Source organism: Sphaeramia orbicularis, chromosome 8 (genome assembly GCF_902148855.1).
Source record: "Sphaeramia orbicularis chromosome 8, fSphaOr1.1, whole genome shotgun sequence".
Lineage (NCBI taxonomy): Eukaryota > Metazoa > Chordata > Actinopteri > Kurtiformes > Apogonidae > Sphaeramia > Sphaeramia orbicularis.
Genome location: NC_043964.1, coordinates 48,035,243 through 48,041,585, shown reverse-complemented (window position 1 = coordinate 48,041,585; position 6,343 = coordinate 48,035,243).

The window sequence follows — 6,343 nt, the reverse complement described above, 5'->3', positions numbered from 1 at the left end:
TTTTCTCCAAAATGAGCCTTATTCAGTATTTTGCATTCTGCAAATATTTTTATTGAAGTATACATTTGATTTTGTCATGTACCCAGTCCAATAGCAGGACTAAAACCTGTTGTTGAAATTAGAAATGCCGCCAAATATTCTGTTAGACGAGGCTTCCACAAAGGACTATAATTACAATGATACTGTTTTCAGGAAGTGACAAATGTTATTTTTCATCTTCTTAATACCTATTTATTGAGTCTATGAACTTTACAAATGTGTATTCCTAAAAAAAAATGACACGTCACTGTTCTGATAGAATGACTAAAAACATGAAAAGGTTGAGAACATGAGGTTTTTTTGTTCACATTCTTGTGGTCAATGTTACTGGTTTAGAGCAATGACCCAGGAATGTATTTGTAACAAGGAAATGGAACATTTTAGTTCATCGCAGGGACTGAGCCAAGGAATGTATTTGAGGTTGGAGTTGGTTTATCGAGTATCCATCAACAAATCCATGTGACTTAATGAAGAAAAAAACCCTATCATTGGACTGATAACACTATTTTGGTATTCTTGGAAGCAGACATGCCCATAATGAACAACCAACCACACTGATCTTTATGAAAACCATGACCAAATACTTGAAGATACAAGGAATAGTCAAAAAGTTCTCAGATGTTAAAGACTGTCAAAGACAGCCCCAGCAATTTTACAAAAAAGGAATTTACTGATGGAAACACGGTTGCAAAAGTAGTTAGACTCTAAGAGAGCTTATGTAGAAAATAATTGTGTTATTTTGATAAACGTTTTATTATATTTAAGAACTTTTTGACTATCTCTCGTAAATGTCTACTCTGCATATATATGCAAGCAATTAGTATCAGCAGAGACCACAAAATCAGTTACTGCTAATATTAGGTAATGTATTTAAGCCAAATGTCTGCATGAAAAATCCTTTTAGTGTAGCTAGAAAAAGCTAGAAAAACAAAGAAATGAACACAAATGAACCACTGATGGTCACTAGGGGTGGCTCCAAAAACCCCTGGCTCCCATAGAGTTACAATAAACTTCTCTATACAAATAATCAAATCCTTTTCTAGGACTCATTTAGGTCTCATTGGTTTTATTTGGAAGCTCTCTGTTCCATTTTTAACTCTGCTAATCATATCTCAGGTCAAACAGAAGCTTCGACAGGTCTCTGACAGCTGGTTCAGCTCCAGAGTTAGATTTTGGGACAGTTATATACTTTTGATTAATACACTGAAAAATGACTTTATGGGGTTGTAAATGTTGTCAAATTATTTCTTGTAATTAATTTAAGCAATAAAATTAACTTTTAACAGTTGTGATCCTATCAGTATTTGCCTACAAGTTAATTCATTCATTAATTTCACTAAAATGAGTAAAGGATGTACATTTGATATAAATAAATTAGATACTTTTTTCCATTAAAAAAAAAAAAAAAAAATATATATATATATATATATATATATATATATATATATACACATATATACATATATATACAGTGTGGGGAAGCAAAATTTACAATGAACATTTAGTTGTTTTTTCTCAGCAGGCACTACGTCAATTGTTTTGAAACCAAATATATATTGATGTCATAATCATACCTAACACTATTATCCATACCTTTTCAGAAACTTTTGCCCATACGAGTAATCAGGAAAGCAAACGTCAAAGAGTGTGTGATTTGCTGAATGCACTCGTCACACCAAAGGAGATTTCAAAAATAGTTGGAGTGTCCATAAAGACTGTTTATAATGTAAAGAAGAGAATGACTATGAGCAAAACTATTACGAGAAAGTCTGGAAGATACTATTAAAGAAGAATGGGAGAAGTTGTTACCCGAATATTTGAGGAACACTTGCGCAAGTTTCAGGAAGCGTGTGAAGGCAGTTATTGAGAAAGAAGGAGGACACATAGAATAAAAACATTTTCTATTATGTCAATTTTCTTGTGGCAAATAAATTCTCATGACTTTCAATAAACTAATTGGTCATACACTGTCTTTCAATCCCTGCCTCAAAATATTGTAAATTTTGCTTCCCCACCCTGTATATATATATATATATATATATATATATATATATATATATATATAAATTCATGGACATGTAGGATTTAATGAGTTTTTGAAATATGACGTTAATAGTTAAATGATCCACTAAATGGAAGGCAATAAAAATGTGAAATATCACTACTTTTTTTCAAAATAAAATATTGACATTAAAGAGTGCATGGTTATATACTGTACCAGCAGTGAGATTTTAAAAGTCTGGTTATAATGGAAGTCAATAGGACATCTTTGGCCCCGAGGGGAACCAGAGGGAGAATTTCACTCTATATAAAAATACTGATCCAATCAAATCAGTTTTGCTGCTAACCTATCCAAGGCTCTAATCACCCCATCCCACTACTATTCATTATATGGAAAATATTAATTTGTTTTTAACTAGAAATTGATAATTCAAATAATTAAACTGGCATTTAAATCCTTAAAATTCTGATAATCAAAAGTTTGGTAGTTTTGAGCAGGGCTGAAGTTGTTGAAGAGATTTATGGAGAAAAAAAAAAAAAAAAAAAAAAAATATATATATATATATATATATATATGTATATATATATATGTATATTGATGTATGATGATTTTATAGCAGTTTTTTTGTACATGTCCAGAGGCATCCAGAGGGTGACAATGCATCAGCAGAGCATAAAAGAGTAAAAGACACTGGATTAAAAAATCATGACTAAAGAGAAAACAAAAAAAAAAAAGTTGTAACAGCCAAAATGATCATGATAATCAATTTTGCTTCCCCACCCTGTATATATATATATATATATATATATATATATATATATATATATATATATATATATATATATATATATATATGGTCTCACTGTCTGTCCTGATCTGAACCCGAGTGGTGTTTTGTTATTGGACTTCTGTGCTAGTCACAGTTTTTCTATAATGAACACCATGTTCGAACACAGGGATGTCCATAAGTGCACTTGGCACCAGGACACCCTAGGTCGGAGGTCGATGATCGACTTCGTTGTCGTGTCATCAGACCTCCAGCCATGTGTTTTGGACACTCGGGTGAAGACAGAGGCAGAGCTGTCAACCGACCACCACCTGGTGGTGAGTTGGATCCGCTGGCAAAGGAGGAAGCCGGACAGACTCGGCAGGCCCAAACGTGTTGTGAGGGTCTGTTGGGAACATCTGGCAGAGCCCGATGTCAGTGCGGCCTTTAACTATCACCGCCGGGAGAGCTTCTCCTAGATCCCGGGGGAGGTTGGGGACATCGAGTCCGAGTGGACCATGTTCTCCACCTCCATTGTCGAAGCAGCTGCTCGGAGCTGTGGCCGCAGGGTCTCCGGTGCCTGTCGTGGCGGCAATCCCCAAACCCGGTGGTGGACCCCAGAAGTAAGGGATGCCGTCAAGCTGAAGAAGGAGTCTTATTGAGCCTTGTTGGCTCGTGGGACTCCGGAGGCAGCTGATGGGTACCGGAAGGCCAAGTGTGCTGCAGCCTGAGAGGTTGTGGAGGCAAAAACTCGGGTCTGGGTGGAGTTTGGGGAGGCCATGGAGGAGGACTATTGGTTGGCCTCGAGGAAATTCTGGCAAACTGTTCGGCGCCTCAGGAGGGGAAAGCAGTTCCCCACCAACACTGTTTACAGTGGAAGTGGGGAGTTGCTGACCTCAACCGGGGATGTTGTCGGACGGTGGAAGGAATACTTCGAGGATCTCCTCAATCCCACTGCCACGTCTTCCATGGAGGAAGCAGAGGCTGAGATCTCAGAGGTGGACTCGTCCATCACCCAAGCTGAAGTCACCGAGGTGGTTGGCAAGCTCCTCGGTGGCAGGGCACCGGGGGTGGATGAGATTCGCTCTGAGTACCTTAAGTCTCTGGATGTGCAGGGACTGTCTTGACTGACACGTCTCTGTAACATTGCATGGCAGTTGGGGACAGTACCTCTGGACTGGCAGACCAGGGTGGTGGTCCCCCTTTTTAAGAAGGGGGACTGGAGGATGTGCTCCAACTACAGGGGGATCACACTCCTCAGCCTCCCGGGGAAAGTCTATTCCAGGGTACTGGAGAGGAGGATCCGACAGATAGTCGAACCTCGGACCCAGGAGGAACAATGCGGTTTTCGTCCCTGTCGCGGAACACTGGACCAGCTCTATACCCTCCATCGGGTGCTCGAGGGTTCATGGGAGTTCGCCCAACCAGTCCACATGTGTTTTGTGGATTTGGAGAAGGTGTTCGACCGTGTCCCTCATGATATCCTGTGGTGGGTGTTTCGGGAGTATGGGGTCCGGGGCCCTCTGTTAAGGACAGTCCAGTCCTTGTATGATTGAAGCAGGAGCCTGGTTCGCATTGTCGGCAGTAAGTCAGACCTGTTCCAGGTGCATGTTGGACTCCACAGGGCTGCCCTTTGTCACCGGTTCTGTTCATAATTTTTATGGACAGAATTTCTAGGCGCAGCCAGGGGCTGGAGGGGGTCCAGTTTGGGGACCACAGGATTTCATCTCTGCTTTTTGTGGATGATGTTGTCCTGTTGGCCTCATCGAGCCTGGACCTCCAGCATGCCCTGGGGCGGTTTGCAGCCGAGTGTGAAGCGAACGGGATGAGGATCAGCACCTCCAAATCCGAGGCCATGGTTCTTGACCGGAAAAAGGTGGTGCCCTCTCTGGGTAGGTGGGGAGCCCCTGCCCCAAGTGGAGGAGTTTAAGTATCTTGGGGTCTTGTTCACGAGTCAGGGAAGAATGGAGTGTGAGATTGACAGACGGATCGGTGCAGCGCTGCAGTTATGTGGTCGCTGTACTGGTCTGTCGTGGTGAAGAAGGAGCTGAGCCGAGAGGCGAAGCTCTCGATTTACCGGTAAATCTATGTTCCTACCCTCACCTATGGTCATGAGCTTTGGGTCATGACTGAAAGGACAAGATCCCGGATACAAGCGGTCGAAATGAGTTTCCACCGCAGGGTGGCTGGGCGCACCCTTAGGGATAGGGTGAGGAGCTCAGTCATCAGGGAGGAGCTCGGAGTAGAGCCGCTGCTCCTCCGCGTTGAGAGGGGCCAGCTGAGGTGGCTCAGGCATCTGTTTTGGATGCCTCCTGGACACCTCCCTGGGGAGGTGTTCCGGGCATGTCCTGCCGGGAGGAGACCTCAGGGAAGACCCAGGACACGCTAGAGAGACTATGTCTCTCGGCTGGCCTGGGAGCGCCTCGGGGTCCCCCCGGAAGAGCTGGAGGAGGTGTCTGGGGAGAGGGAAGTCTGGACATCCCTGCTTAGACTGTTACCCCCGCGACCCGGCCCCGGATAAAGCAGAAGATGATGGATATATATATACTGATCCATTGTCGTATTTTAGAACTGTTCAAGTCACTCTTCCTTTTGTTTCTAATTAGTTAGCTATTCTACCTCATTTCCACCACAATTCACAAGTCACGAGAGGTCTTTGATATGACAATAGGCAACCTAGGAAACCTAACTGTACAGAGACAGTGACACAAAATGTGGGTTTGCATAGGCAAATTCAATAAAAGTCTACTCTTAGGCTTATTTAGGCTACATTTGATTCCCTTTTAATTTAGAAAACAATTATCTGTTCTTGTAACTTTGCTTTAGAAGTCAGATGAGGGTGATTTGAGAAACACTGATATAAATGTGACTTTGACATCCTCTTGCAGACCACACTGAGTATCACTGCACTAAACCCTTAAACTGTTCTGTTGTCTTTGTCCCAGTGGCATCCATTTACTACTGAAACCATGTCTTCTCTGCTGCGATAGGTGGCGATATTCACCCTTTCAGTGTGTTAGTATTGTTAGTATTATACCTAATTCTAGTTTCTCCATCACAACGAAATTCAAATATATTTCAACTGGTGGAAATGTATAAATATTTTTGGATCCATCCTCCAGATCTGTTCCAGGTTGCTGCCTGTTAAAGGACATTTTCTTTGCCACTGTTGCCCCTGGAGGATTCTGTTGGTGTCTGAATCAGTTTGAGTCTAGATTAGACCAGCTCTAAATGTAGTGTAATGAGATAAATTCTATGATTTGACACTAGGTAAACACAATTTGATTGATCGACTTTTTTGGCCATGTCTGGGCTCAATATGTACTGTGACAATGCATTGTCTACTCGTCTACACTGGCTTTTCCCATGTTTGGCAAAAAACAAAAGCATAACGCGCTGCACACTAATACCCCTCAGCCAGAATGGACAGAGACGGACAGACTACAAAATGATTACAATACCCCTCTGGCCAGACTTGGCCGAGGGGTAAAAACAGGAACACCTAGTGAAAATTCTACAAGGACTGTGAATATAGA